The sequence below is a fragment of the Pygocentrus nattereri genome, chromosome 6, assembly GCF_015220715.1.
Source record: "Pygocentrus nattereri isolate fPygNat1 chromosome 6, fPygNat1.pri, whole genome shotgun sequence".
NCBI classification, from domain to species: domain Eukaryota; kingdom Metazoa; phylum Chordata; class Actinopteri; order Characiformes; family Serrasalmidae; genus Pygocentrus; species Pygocentrus nattereri.
In genome coordinates this window covers 27,505,709-27,520,899 of record NC_051216.1, presented here as the reverse complement: position 1 = coordinate 27,520,899, position 15,191 = coordinate 27,505,709, and the positions used below count along the sequence as shown (strand labels likewise).

General features: G+C 40.2%; 1 long non-coding RNA gene across 1 annotated transcript; it reads right to left on the bottom strand.

Annotated features, from left to right (window-relative positions):
- Positions 1–2,794: 2,794 nt before the first annotated feature.
- LOC108431482 lies at positions 2,795–9,847 on the bottom strand. The gene is made up of 2 exons (XR_001858156.2): positions 9,407–9,847; positions 2,795–5,263 (listed from the first exon to the last, which is right to left on the bottom strand). It is a non-coding gene; the product is annotated as an uncharacterized LOC108431482 (long non-coding RNA).
- Between the last annotated feature and the right edge of the window lie 5,344 nt (positions 9,848–15,191).

Here is a 15,191-nt window from a genome sequence, read left to right as displayed (position 1 = left end):
CAAGTGTTTTAGATAGGAAGGTTCATAAACAGGGAGCCAAATTAGGGGTTCAAATCAAAAGTACAGGCTGAGCCGCCTAACTGACACGTGTTCCACACTGGTAGCCAAGCGAACCTACGATACTAAATTTAGTCCACAGCACGGTGACACGACAACATGGACAGAAAACTGTGTGGCTCCCTCATTTTCTTAAAGAAAAAATGCAAAAAAAACATCTGCGGGTCACACGTGACCTCATAGTATAAGACCTCCATAGTATAAAAGCCAATGCATTAAGGTAAAGCAACTGGATTAACATAACATTTAACCACATACATTTAAAAAATTATGCACATACATTAAACAAAACTATGCTCGTCCCTAGAGCTTTTAGGAAGCATTTTGGCTCCTACTGTGATTAATTCTAAAAAAAAAGATCTCCAGGGAATACAGCCAGAAGTGACATGGAAGTACAGAAACCCAAGTCCACCAGCAGAACAGGGGTGAAGTCCACATTTTATCAAGCATATCCAGGTGAGTTGATAACAGTATTTCTCAAAGAGTTCTGTATGGGTAAGATTCTGTACTAGATATTAAATGAATGAAAATATGTTAAATATAATATACAAAGGTATTTAGTACATATAAATGAGCCAATCTGAAAATCAAACAGTTCTTTACATAGTTCTGATGTCCTACTGAGAAACAATTGGCGAGGATTTGCCTTTTATGAACTAAATGCTGAATTCATTTCAGCCATATAATATATCTTTAAAAGTAATCAATGCAGATACATTGTAATTCACAATGCCTAAAAACATAAAATACAATTTCATGTCACAGACAAACAGTCTGAATATAAATTCTTACCTGTGAAACATTCTGAAGGTACAGTACATACCTTAAAAAAAGGGTCTAAAGCAGAGGTGTCCAGTCTTATCTGCAAAGGGCTGGTGTGGCTGCAGGTTTTCATTCCAGCCAAGCAGAAGCACATGTGATCAGTTGTTTGAAGACTGACCAATTAGTTAAACAAGTGGAATCATGTGTGCTGTTGGTTGTTTAGAATGACAACCTGCAGCCACCGCAGCCCTATGCAGCGAAGATTGGACACCCCTGGTCTAAAGGTATAATTCTTACCTATTAAATGGTCTAAGGGTACAATACTTACCTAAAAATGTTCTGAAGGTACTATACTTACTTCCAAAACAGTCTAAAGTTACCATACTTACCTAAGCAACAGTCTAAAAGTTCACTGCTTTACCTGAGAAATGGTCTGAAGATACATTACTTATCTGAGAAATAGTCTCAACATACATCGCTCATCTAATATAATACTAAGAAACATGGAGAAAAAGAGTAACCATTCATACATGCCTTAAGGTAACTTAAGTCTTCTGTTTTGTCTTTTGTTGTAAAGGTCCCTTTCCTGACCCTCACATATTGGAACTTGCAGAGAAACTGAGAAACATGAACATGCAGCATCGAGATAAAGAGCTGATCATGGTAGACTCCAGATTTGGTCCTGTGCCATATGGCTCAGTTTTGTCATATCAGTGCCCACCTGAAAGTAACAAGTTAATCAAGCACCCAGATGCCCCACGATACCCACAACTACCCATTGAGAATTATAAACTTTACTTCAAATTAGACTTCACACCCAACTACAAACAGAAATGTCACCTGGAAAGCCTAAAAGTGACTGCCCCACAAGCATCCATTGAAGAGACAACACGGGAGCAGTCTAGCTCACAGCTTTGGTTTGAGGTGTGCTGGCCTCATACCACAACAAGCAGGCTTCATGAAGCGTGCCATGTCTGTGGAAAAACTTCTTCTCAAGTCCTGGCAAAAAGAGTCCTTAAAGGTACACCACAAACCCAGGACATGAGGACAGGAACTGGTGTCTGAAGTGTTAAAACAGTACTCCAATGCATGCTATGTATCAGTACTACTGTGTGGATTCATCATCCATCCAGATGCTCCCCACCTTGGAGCAAGCCCAGATGCAAGGGTTTATGACCCTAGAGCATCACCACCATTTGGACTGGCAGAGGTGAAGTGCTGCAACATGCCATCAGTCATGGAGGTTAAACATTTTAAGAGGAGGTTGGAGGTGAGGCCAAGCTGAAGCATACTCACAAATACTACTGGCAGGTACACAGACAGCTTGCCATAACTGGTCTTGAATGGTGTGATGTCATCACAGATACTCACTCTGATGTCACCATTCAGAGGACCAAGGACTAATAATGTCCATGAAAGAAAACCTAGACATGTTTTATCATCACGTATACATGGATGTCTACCTAAATGAGAAAGTATAGACCTAGACCTTAGTATAGTTGGTAAATGAAGATTTTAAAATCGTTGGTTCTTTTTGCTGTTGCAGTATTGTTTTTGTTTGTTAAAGTATTGAGTTTTATAAATAAATGTGTATTTTTTATTTTGAATATATGAATTTTGTCTTTTCTAAATGAAGCACATAAGCCAGCATTGAGAATTATTTGAAAACAATCGTTTTTTGCCAATTGTTTACTGCATTTGTTTTTATTAAGTGCACATAGATACACATTTCACCATTAAATTCACTTCAAAAATCAGATGCCTAGGGTAAATACATTCACTGTGAAAATACTAATATTTTGGTCATATTCTAAAGAATGTTTCAATTCTGGTAACTGCAGATATACTGTTTAAAATCAGTATATTTGGAATACATTATTTATTGAAATACCATTGCAGAAAAGTTAGTCACTTAGAAAAAGTCTGTGACCTTGAATACAGCGGAAACATACAGAAAGCACCAAGGACAAGTGAGTTAAAAATGTATCAGATTTATTGTTTAAACATTAATTCTAAAAATGTGGACTAGAATTATTTAAATCCATTGAAATGACTTAATAATAAGTTGAATCTATGTAGCGTTTTTAATATCCAGTGTTGTTAAACAGAAGCAACAACAACATATAAAAACATCATTTGGACAATAATAACAGTAACTCCTGAATAACTAGAAAGAAACTATAGTAACTGGAGCGAGAGTGATTGAGAAAGTGGGTGGTTTACACTGAGCTTGTAAGCAGTTTTGTACAGAGTCAATTAAAATGAAATACTTTAATCTGCATTGAAAAATTCTAAAACCTGAAAATGACTGAATAATTACACCCATTAATGAACAGATGAGTTCAAACAGGTCTATCCTCTTTGATGTCCAGGGAACTCTGGTAGTTTGACATCAAGCAAAGGCCTAAAGTTGCTTGACTGAGCCTGTGAGGGAAAGTGGGACAACCCCATCCCAGATGTGGTACTCAGTGACCCAAGTGACCCAAAGTGACCCAAATCTGATTTTCTCACCAAATCCAATTTTTTGTTTAGCTGTTCACATTATCTTTTAAATGTGACCTGTATGTGACATCAGTCTGAACAGATCAGCTTCCAAACTGACCCACATGCCAAAAGAACAGAGCTTCACGAGGCTCGTCCAGAGGTAAACAGTCATGATGACTAGAGAACACCAGTCGCTCTGTTTCGTCTATGCCAGCAACACAGGAGCAATCAAGTTCTGATGTTTGACAGTTGGGCTCATCACCCTCAATGGGTACGAGTTCACTGTAAAAAGGGCGCGTTATTCGTCATGGCCACTTCTTTGGTTTTTGTCCTCTGATTCTTTAAACTGTTCTCTGACCCTGCTGCCTTGGGCTCCTCCAGCTGTACTCAGCTGTTTTGTTCGAAACTTCTTCAAACACGGAGCGGTTGCGATGAGTCTCCTCTAACATTTTGGTTCAGAAACATCAGCTAAATGTTTGAGTCTCAACAGCGCAAAATTATGATTTGCTGATGCTAATGATTTCGCATTGCCGCAGATCGGATACGATCGGATTTCAGTACCATATATGAAAGTGTCTCAACTTGGAATTGAAACTGTCAGATTCAATGCATTTTTTGCTGTTCACACTGACACACAAATGATACATCTGTGTCACATTTGAGGAAAAAGATCAGATTTGTGCCACTTTTACCTGCTGTGTTAACAGCCTTAGATGTCCTATAGCTTGTGTCTTCTCAGCATCTTCCTTGCTGAACTGAACTTCTTGAAGGGGGGAATGATCAGGGTGGCCCCTACTTATGCTAACATCCTTTCAATCTGAAAGCCCTTATCAGTCATCACTCCATCTCCTGTTTGCAGCAGCCTGGTGAAGTTAGACCTCTGGGTTATTTCCTGATCTGAGATGGATCCGGTGTAAAGCAGGTAAACAAATCTGATGATGACACAGGAAGCAACCCCAACCAGTCCCTTGATTTTTATAATTTGAGAAGCTTTCAGATTGTAGGGTGAGTGATGTTGCTGTCTCACAGTGGACCACCATCAGCACAGAGATCTTTGGGAAAAATTTTTCGGGCATGGTAGCTTGCACCTGCTGTTGAGTCATCCATGAAGGTTGAGACCCCAAAACAAGGTAAAAATAACTGGCCCATGTTGTGATGATGTGGCTAACTGTTGACAAACTGACCTTGAACACTGATGCCAAAACTTGTTTCTTGAGACTAGCAGCAATGCGACAAAGAAACAGGAAACATTTATCAATAGCCACGTTTACATGCTGCCTGATAATCCGTTAATTATCTGACTAATAGCTCAATTGGAATATAATACATCCACGTAAAAACGTCAATCGGAATAAACTAATCTGATTGAGGCCATTTGGAATACAATTTCTATCCGATTGAGCGAGGTGGGTAAACCTCTAAATAATCTGTTAAATAGAAGAATAATATCCGTGTAAACGCCTGAATACGATTACATTCCAATTGGAATGTGTAAGTACGGTCTGCGCATGCACGTCGCGTCATAGCGAAAGGTTTAAACGGTACTCCACGTATGCGCGTCATTTTACATTGGATTACTTGTAGCGAGCATGTAAACAAAAATTTTCATCAGATCGTTGAGTGAGCAGATAAACACCTCAGTCTGAATCTGTAATCCAATTGTATTCAATTGGATTGGCAAAAATCTTTGCATGTAAACATAGCCGATGAGGGGCAGTTTGCGATCAGGACTGGGTGTTTCATATGCCTCCCTCTGTGCCCTGTAAATTATTCTAGACGTTGACGGTGCAACAGACTCCCAGAACAACATGAACATTTCCTCAGAGGGGAAATTCTTCATCAGTTGAGCAGCAATGATTCATCTTAGGTTGGTTTGTCAGGAACGTAAACTTCTTTATTTTGTTCTCCAGCTCCATCACTTTCTGCTCAAGCTCATTTATCCTTGCAGCATCCACTGTTCCTGTGACAAAAGAAGGAAGATATTAGCCTAGTTTTACTGTGAAGAAAAATGTGACTAAACTTAAGTCAAGCTCAGTACTTGACATTTATTGATGTAGTAAATATAAATGTGCAATGTTTAGCTAACATACGTTATTTGTTATCACATTAATCAATCTAAGGCCCAATCCCATTTCACCCCTTGCCCCCAACACTTAGCCCTACCCCTCCGTTTTACACATTCACGTCTAGGGGTAGGGTTGTCCTGATTGTTGTTGAGATAGAGGAGTAGGGTGTAGTGTTAGGGCAGTTTGGCCTTTTAAACAAAGATTTTTCAGAGGTGCACTACAAATGGTCATTTCCTTCATAACACACATAAAATTGCTAGTAACACGCCGATGTCTCAGTTGCTACCTAGCGAAATTTCCTGTTCTACCTTAAATGGTGCAGCAGCTACAGTCTGGTACCCAAGGCTGCTGCACCATTTAACGTGGAATGGGAAAATTAAATCATGAAGCTAGTGATTAGAAAGCTAAGTTCAACTACATATCACCAAAGAATTCTTGGTGGTGATGATAAATAATTGCCCCCCGCCTTGAAGGGGTAGGATGCCCTAAATGTCAAATGCCCGAAGAGGCAATGTGGGGGGACCATATGGGCCCACCACCCGAAAAGTCCAGCATGGGGGAGCGGTGCTGTGCTGCACAGGCAGTGGGAGATTGCAGGGGGGCCCTTGGCGGCCTAGGCCCTTGCGGCAGAAACTGGCTCTTGAGCCGGATCTTGTGCGGGAGGTTGAGAGGTACCAACTAGATATAGGTGGGCTCACCTCCACCCACAGTGTCGGCTCTGGAACCAAACTCCTTGATAAGGGTTGGTCCCTCTCCTACTCGGGGGTTGCACAGGGTGAGAGGCGCCGGGCGGGGGTGGGGATACTCACGAGTCCCCAGCTGGCGGCCGTACATTTGGAGTTTGTCCCGGTGGACGAGAGGGTCGCCTCAATGCGAATTAAAATGGCAGAGAGGAAAACTCTGACTGTTGTCTGTGCTTATTCACCAAACAACAGGTCAGAGTACTCAAATGGGGGGGGGGGGGGGGGGTTGTGGAAAGGGTCCCGTCTACAGACTCCATAGACTTACCTGGAGAGGCGTGATTGGGAAGAATGGCCTGCCCGATCAAAACTCAAATAGTGAGTTGTTATTGGACTTCTGTGCTAGGCATGGATTGTCCATAACAAACACCAAGTTCGAACACAAGGATGTTCATAAGTGTACATGGTACCAGAGCCCCTTGGGTCAGAGGTCAATGATCGACTTTGTTGTTGTTTCATCTGACTTGGGACCGTATGTTCTGGACACTCGGGTAAAGAGAGGTGCTGAGCTATCAACTGATCACCATCTGGTGGTGAGTTGGATCAGATGGCAAGGAAAACTGATGGTCAGACCTGGTAGGCCCAAGAGAATAGTGAGGGTGTGCTGGGAACGACTGTCGGAGGCTCTTGTTCGGGATGATTTCAGCTCCCACCTCTGGGAGAGGTTTTCTCATGTCCCGGGGGAGGTAGGGGACATGGAGTCTGAATGGGCCCTGTTCAAAACCTCCATTGTGGAAGCTGCCAGACATAGCTGTCGCCAAAAGCTTGTGGGTGCCTGTCAGGGCTGTAACCCAAGAACCCCCTGATGGACATGAGTAGTGAGGGAGGCTGTCAAGCTGAAGAAAGAGGCCTTTAGGGACTGGATGGCCCGAAGGACTCCCGACTCAGCAGAGAGGTACCGACAGGCGAAAAAAGGTGACAGCCGCAACGGTGGCAGAAGCAAAATCCAGGGCGTGGGAAGAGTTTGGCGAAGCCATGGAAAAAGACTTTCAGTTGGCTTCAAGAAGGTTCTGGACAACTGTCCGGCGACTCAGGAGTGGTCGGGGTGGCTGCGCCCAAGCTGTATTCGGCAAGGGTGGAGAAACTCTGACTTCAAATGAGGATATTGTAGGTCGGTGGCGTGTCAAGCTCCATTTACCAGGTGGAGGTCACTGAGGTTGTTGGCAAGCTCTTCAGTGGCAAGGCAAGTGGATGGGTGGATGAGGTTCATCTGGAGATGCTTAAAGCTCTGGATATTGTGGGGCTGTCATGGCTGACGCACCTCTGCGATACTGCACGGACCTCAGGAGCAGTACCCTTGGAGCGGTTTGCAGCTGAGTGTGAAGCGGTTGCTATGTGGATCAGCACCTCCAAATCAGAGTCCATGGTCTTAGCCCGGAAAAGGATGGCATGCCCACTCCAGCTAAGGGGAAATGACTTGCCCCAGGTGGAGGAGTTTAAGTATCTCGGGGTCTTGTTCACGAGTGATGGGAAGAGGGATCATGAGATCAGCTGCAGGCTGGGACAGGCAGCAGCAGTAATGCAGTCACTATACTGGATTGTAGTGGTGAAGAGGGAGCTGAGCCACAAGGCAAAGCTCTCTGTTTACCAGTCGGTCTACATCCCGACCCTCACCTATGGTCATGAGCTGTGGGTAATGACCGAAAGAATGAGACTGTGAATACAAGCGGCGGAAATGAGCTTTCTTCACAATTTTTTAAAATAAAAATTGCTCTTGTGTATATTTTTCTTTACCTGGTGGAAATGCATTTTTTGTTAACATTGCATCTACTGTCATATATCATTAGTTCAAAATGAAAAACTATACAATGCAGATTTATGGCATGATGCTGTATTATATTACTGTTTTAGCCACACTGTAAAAAGTTTGTTCAGTTCTACCTAAAAAAAAATATGTTGTGACAACAACTGAATTAGCTGTACTTAACTTTACAATTTATTTTGACTTAAAAAGAAAAACATTCATAATTGTTTAGTTAGTAAAAAGATTGTTAATTTACTTGTTACTACTTTAAGTAATTTTTTAGGGTTACCTAAGAATCTTTTTTTACTGTGTACCAGAAAAAAACAGCAAGGAAAGGTTCCATGGGTAGTTTTTCTTATTCAACAATTCCAATGAAAGTACAGTTTTCAATTTTCTCACCTTTAAACTCAGCAGACAAACAGAAACTCGTGCCCTAAAATTTCTAGGAACATGTCATATTTGAGTGTGTTCGCCGTAGGAGAGGTGTTAAGTTATTTTCACTTTTGCATAGCACTGTGCAGCACTAAAATTCCTTTGTCAACAAATTGTAAAAAGTGGCTTGTTAGTTCAAACTTAAATGAATTTGTGTAGTAAAAGTCTTATTCAATTAAAAAACATTTTAAATGAAAAAATCGTTTATTCAAAGTATTTATTTAGTTAGAATAAAACTAGTTAATTTACATAATTTTTTTTAGGTTGAACCAACAAACTTTTTTACAGTGCATAATATGTGAAATGTAGAAATGAATTTTTCTATCATTTTCATTGCTGTTCAAATCTGCTTTTTGTATGAAATTTAGCGTTTATTGATCTTTTTAAATAGTTTTAAAGATATTCATGTAATTTGGAGCGGATATTCATCATGTGGTGCAACACATAATAGCAATAACTACTAAATTTAAAATAAAATATCTAATTTTTGTGGCTGAAATGTTAATCGCTGATGGAGTGTGTTTGAGATAATGGCTTTTAAAAAAAAGTTTTATGCGATTTGCAAGAAAAATAAGTTTGTTACTTCATTTAAGAAAGCGACTGGGACAATACAGAGCAAAAATATGAGATCACTATAAAACTCAAAGATTATGCAAATCTTTGTTTCTAAACACTTTATACTACTGAGAACTTGTAAAAAAAAAAAAAAAAGTTGTTTGTCAAAGAAATTAATTAATTTTAAATAAATCATGGTCACAGCACATGACATTTTTAAGGCATGACATTTCATCTAGATGAAAAGATACTAAACTTAATCTAAAATTTAAATATGAATTTATGGGTTTCACAACATTTTCAGTGTTTGAACAACTGCAATAGATGTACTTATTTTTTGTATTTTAAAATGGGCCTACTGAAAATTCGTATACGCCATTTATGGAAGTACTGTATCTTGGAGCTGTTTTTATGTATGTATTGTATACTCAGACTGTTTACCAGGTACACTGTATATCCAGTCTGTTTAGTAGACGGGTATTATATTGTTTATTCAGATATATATTTATTCGGAGGGGTGTTATACTGTTTTATCCTGTATATTCATATGAGTTGACGTTATTTACCAGGAGATGGAGCACCCAGTAGTCTTGCTCCATAACCTTAGCAGTGGGCTCACACCGCATGGCCTCCACTTCCTTCACCTCTGTGAAACCGAGACGAGTACTGGCTCTCTCGTATGATGAGTCCCAAACTCATTCCAGGCAAATCGTGATGGAACCGATCCCTTCTTCAGTCCAACTCTGCTCCCTCAGCGAGTTTAGCTCCTCGGGCCTGACGTGCTGGCTACACACATTACCGCCCCGCACGGCAGCAAACTGGCCGCCTTCGTCTCTCCTTATTGCTCTAATCCATTTAACACGCACATGTTCGTCTCTTGGCAAGTCGTGAAAACTCAAATGCGGTTGTTTTCTTCTGCTGTTTGAGCAAAAAGTTGCGCTACAGTAACATTTGCTGTGCTGCTCCATTGCGCCGGTAGCGTTACGACCTAGCCCGCTGTTTTTACTTCCGCGTTCCAAACCCGGATGTGTGAAAAGGGCCTATATCAGAGCCATCAGAGCCAAATATTTAAAATAAAAGTAAAAAATATGTATTATTATTATTATTATTATAATAACTTTTGTTGTTATTATTACTATTAATAACAATAATTTATATTATTATTAATAATAATTAACAATAATAAGCCTTATTATTAACAACAACAACAACAACAACAATAATAATAATAATAAATAACATTTTAAAACGTGGTTTTGTAATGGTGTTCTTGGTGACCATTTATAAAGTTTTTACAAACAGCAGAGGGCGACATGTCTTGGGATAAATACTCAGGATGGAGCTGTAGAGCGCGTCGAGAGGAGAATTTCCACTCTGCAATGTCTTCCAGTTTTCTCAAACGCTCCCGAGTGAGTTGGCTAAATGAATAGATTGATATGGAGCGTTTGAGCAAAATCATAGTTTTTCGATGCTTAAACATTTTAATGTAAAAGAATACAATAATTTCCTGAACAGAAAACAGCATAAACATTTTAACACCGCTGTTATATTTTAAGAGCTTTTAAACTCGAGTTATAGGAGTCTAAAGCGGCAGTGAGCGCGAACAGCCAATGAGCTGCTCCCCTCGCCCATCAATCATCACGCTCTCGCTGTAATGCCCGCCTTCTGCTGCCCAAAACCTGTTTTCTGCAGAAAAAAAGGAAAAATATATGTGTTTTCTTTCCTTTTTAGTGAAATACATCCTTCTGCTTTCTAAAATTAAAGAAACGTAAGAAACGTGATTAGAAACTATTTTATTACTTGGTAACTAGCAAAGATACTTTCTCTAGATTGACAAAGCACTTCTTATAAGTCGCTCTGGATAACAGCGTCTGCTAAATGCTGTAAATGTAAATGTAAATTTTAGCTTTTCATTTTTAGCCGTTGAGCGCCCTTTACTCCCATTCATTGAGGACTCACTCACGGGCGCCCTCTGCTGTTTAGCAGTCCTGTTTAGATATAACGGGGGGAATAGGAAGTGGCCAGGCTCCTCATAAACCGGCTCTAGTGTTGTTTCTGAACTAGGCATGTGTTGGTCCTGTAACAGCCGCTGTCGACCTGCAGTGACAGAGTAAGCAGTGGATTCCGATGTAGCTGTAGGTCATCGTGGTACCCGACCTCCGATTAACTTCAGAACTAAAAAACAAAAACAATACATCACAATATTTGTAAGAAAACAATTTTCACTCACAATGCCAATTACAAAGTTAACATAAATTGCCTTTTTAAGACTTTTAATAATAATTTAGACAACATGGAGTTAAATATTGCAAGTCATTTGCCCAAATGCATTTTCAGGTTTTTTTTTTGACGTTGCTGTGAACAAGAAGCGAACAAAGTTATAAATAATATACTGTTTTTTATGTGTTACTTGCTTTGAGATCCACGTTTGAAATATTCTGGATATTAGTTTTAATATAACAATATCTCTTTACTATACAGTTTTCTCTGTTATTTTAGAATTTCTTACAGTTTTTATATCTAGCTATTTTTATTTTTTATTACAGCTTCTTAATGTTTTACTAATTGGTCACACAGGTCTATTTCACTACCACCACTTGCATAAAATGTATAATGTGGCTTTCCAAGGTCTACTTATGACATAAATGGGTAGGTGAACTTGATGAAGTCCACCTCCTTCCTGTGTGCCAGTATATGTGTTGGCCAATACAAGCTGTAGAGCATCTATTATCCCAACTTCTCAGACACATTCTTGACACAGCAGTGCAACAGTCCACCCATTCTAAAGTGGTTCTGATGAATAGAATGAATAGTGTAAATTGTGCATTAAATCATCAAGGTATGTCTAATTTGCAGGCTGAGTATCTAATAAAGCGTCATGTTACACCTGCCTTGTTACACCTGCCCTGTCTTTAGAAAATGACTAAATACAGGCACAGGCAGAAAAATATACATATCTGACATGAATGACAGTATTACATTACCATTACAGTGAAAAAGATACATTTAGTTTTAACACACTGACATCTAGGAGAGCCTGTTTTGTCCTTGCAGCCCATCTTTACTTTTAATGCCCCACAATGACCCCTCATTAGTGGTGATGGTGGCAGAACAACTGGAGCTTTCAGTCAAGCACTGAACCTAAACATGCCCTTTGGCTGCATTTTAAAAAGGTCTGCCCTCTCGTTTGTACCTTCTATGGAAATCTGTGGTTATCTCAAACTCTTCTGTTGTGATCTGAGGCCAGGTTCAAACTCTATGTTCCTACTATTGAGCTTTTGTTAGAGCCAGTCACATATAGATACAGTATGTGGTACTTTACCATAACTGCATGTTTAGCAAGTCTGTAGTAATTTGCATAAACTAGTAATTTTTTTCTAAATTTCTGCAGTTTTATAACTGTAGTTTAACTACAAGACAATTTAAAAGTGAGGTGAAGTATCATATGAGCCTGTTAACTCTCTCCAGTTACAGAGAATATCGAACACAGACTGGTTAAAGAGGGCATATTAACAGCAGCATGGTAACACAGCAAAAATGTGTAAGTGTGTATTTGCTCCATGTGTAGTCATGCATTGAAAAACACAGAAATGGGTGCATCAATTTGCAAAGGCCATATCCAATTTTAGCCACTGTACTTTTCGTTTCAGACCAGATGTAAGCTTTTACACTGGTGCAATCATGTCTTAGAGGCTGATTGCACTTCTAAGAAAATGTTGAGTGCTCAAAAACAACGGCCATGTTTTGAAGTAATGACAAGTAATGAAGTATATATATATATATATATATATATATATATATATATATATATATATATATATATATACTTCATTACATGTCATTAAAAACTCCACACCACATTTTCCAAACAGTTTTGTGCAGCCTTCCTTTGCTGCATCCCTATAAAGCTGAAAAAATACATGCACTCTGGGCTGATTAAGGCATTCAAGCTTGTTGACGTGAATCATAAGGAGAAAGTAAAAAGGAGTGAAAATGGAAAGAACATTTGCTTACTTTATGCAGGAAAGTAAAATCAGATGTCATCTAGTCACAGTAGGGATGCATTTTAGTGAAAAGTGTAAATGGAATCCAGCCAAAGGATCCAGATACAGTCCACATATGAAACACAGGTTCATACCTGGTAAGAATAAGCTCTTAGATTGTTGGACTGGTTTTCTGATTTTTTTTTACACCAATGCCAACTGGATACATGTTGATTGCCCCTCAAAAAAGAGGTGGGCATAATCTGTCCTATTAAATCTTTATTTATTTATTTATTGCCAAAGTAATGCCTTATCAGTCCCACCTTAAAATCTTTTAAAAAAGGGAACATTACGATACTAGTGATATATTAGGAAAAAGTCCAAAGCATTGTGATAACATTTTTTTTGCCATATTGCCCGCTCCTACTTTAAAACCTCAGTTTACAAAAGTGAGACTGCAGAGAGAAAGGGGGAAGGCAGGATAGAGAGACAGAGAGACAGCGAGAGAGAAAGAGAGAGACAGAGAGAGAGAGAGAAAGAGAGAGAGAGAGAGTGCAGTAGGGAAAGTCAGCTCAGGTCTGCAGGTTTTATTATTAATATGGAAGTCTCTCGGGAATGAAAATACATATGAAGTAGAGAACATGGCTAAAACTGTCTGAAAGCTGTCCTCACACATCTGTCTCCGAGGACCATTCTCAAACTAACTGCTCTTTTATATATAGCTTGCAGGACAGCACTAAATCCAGAGACCAAGAAATAAATTCAAAGCCTTTGTACCAGTAGATGTCAGCTCTGACGCTGTCAGTCTGCCTGCCTTGGACTCTGTTACCTCCATGGACTCCAATTCCCAGCATGCTCTACCTATGGACTACAGTGACTCTGCTGAGCATGTGACACTCCGGCACTCCGGCTCGCCTTGTTTCTAATCAGTGAGATTGTCTACACCTGTGAACCTGTGTATATAAGCCCTGTTGTTTCCTGTGTTTGGTGCTGAGTATTATCTAGCCTCTAGCTCTGTTACGATGTCTTTTCCTTGTTCTTTTCCTTGTTCTTTTCCTTGTTCTTTTCCTTGTTCTTTTCCTTGTTCTTTTCCTTGTTCTTTTCCTTGTTCTTTTCCTTGTTCTTTTCCTTGTTCTTTTCCTTGTTCTTTTCCTTGTTCTTTTCCTTGTTCTTTTCCTTGTTCTTTTCCTTGTTCTTTTCCTTGTTCTTTTCCTTGGTTATTTCTGACCTTTGCCTGTACTTCGTTTTCTCCTTTTTTGCCTTGCCCATTGATTGCCTTTCTGTTGCTGTTTTGTTTGTACTTATCTCTACCCTTTAGCCTAGCCCCTTTACCTGGTTTTTGCTCTCCCGTGTACCGACCTTTCTTCTGTCCGACCACCCTCTGGTATGTCTATGTTGCTGCTGTTGTTGTTGTCTTTGACCCTGCCGGTCCCTTATGATTCTCTTGTATTGCCCTATTAAATTATACCTTGTAATATCCTTCAGCGAGTGTCTCACCTGTTACGGGCAGTCGTGACAGAATACTCGGCCATAATGGAGACAGCTGATACTGAGGCCTTACTCTCTGGCTTAACCAACCACGACCAGGTTTTAGGGCAGCACCAGCAGACGCTGGCTGGCCTCAACCAGAGTGTGGGTGAGTTAACTAACCGGCAAAACAACCAGAGCATTCAGCTCACTCAAATCTTTGCTGGTTTACAATCTCTCACCACTAATCTCTAGTCCCATTTGCATGACCAAACAGTAGGTTCTGTTTCTGTAGCTTCTGGTCACTTTTTCCCTATCTGTAAACCGGAGCCTTATGATGGTAACCCAAATAAGTGCAGTGGTTTCATTCTCCAGTGCTCGGTTTATTTTAGTAATTCCCCACCGAGTACCGACCAGTCTAAAATTGCGTTTATAATCTCTTGTTTAACAGGTAAAGCATTAGACTGGGCAACTGCAAGTTGGTCGTTTCTCCAAACTCTTTCCTATTCTGACTTCCTTTGCCAACTTTGTTTAGTTTTTGACCACGCCCATGAAGGACAGTCCTGTGGGGAGCAACTTCTTTCCCTTCAACAGGGCTCTAGTTCAGTTTCTGAGTATGCCTTACGCTTCCGAACTCTAGCTGCAGGTAGCGGTTGGAATGAACCAGCTCTACTTACCGTATTTCGTGATGGTCTTAACTCACGGGTCCAGTCTGAGCTTGCTTGCAAGGATGACGGCCTCAAACTGGACCAACTCATTTCTCTGGCTATCCGTATCGACCAATTGTTATCTCGCCGAAATCCTTCCCGTGGGAATCGACCCAATACGTCCTCTCGGTCTGTTTCTCAACCTGCTCTGCCTCTGCTTCCTTCTACTGTTCTTCCTGTTCTACCTGCTGCTT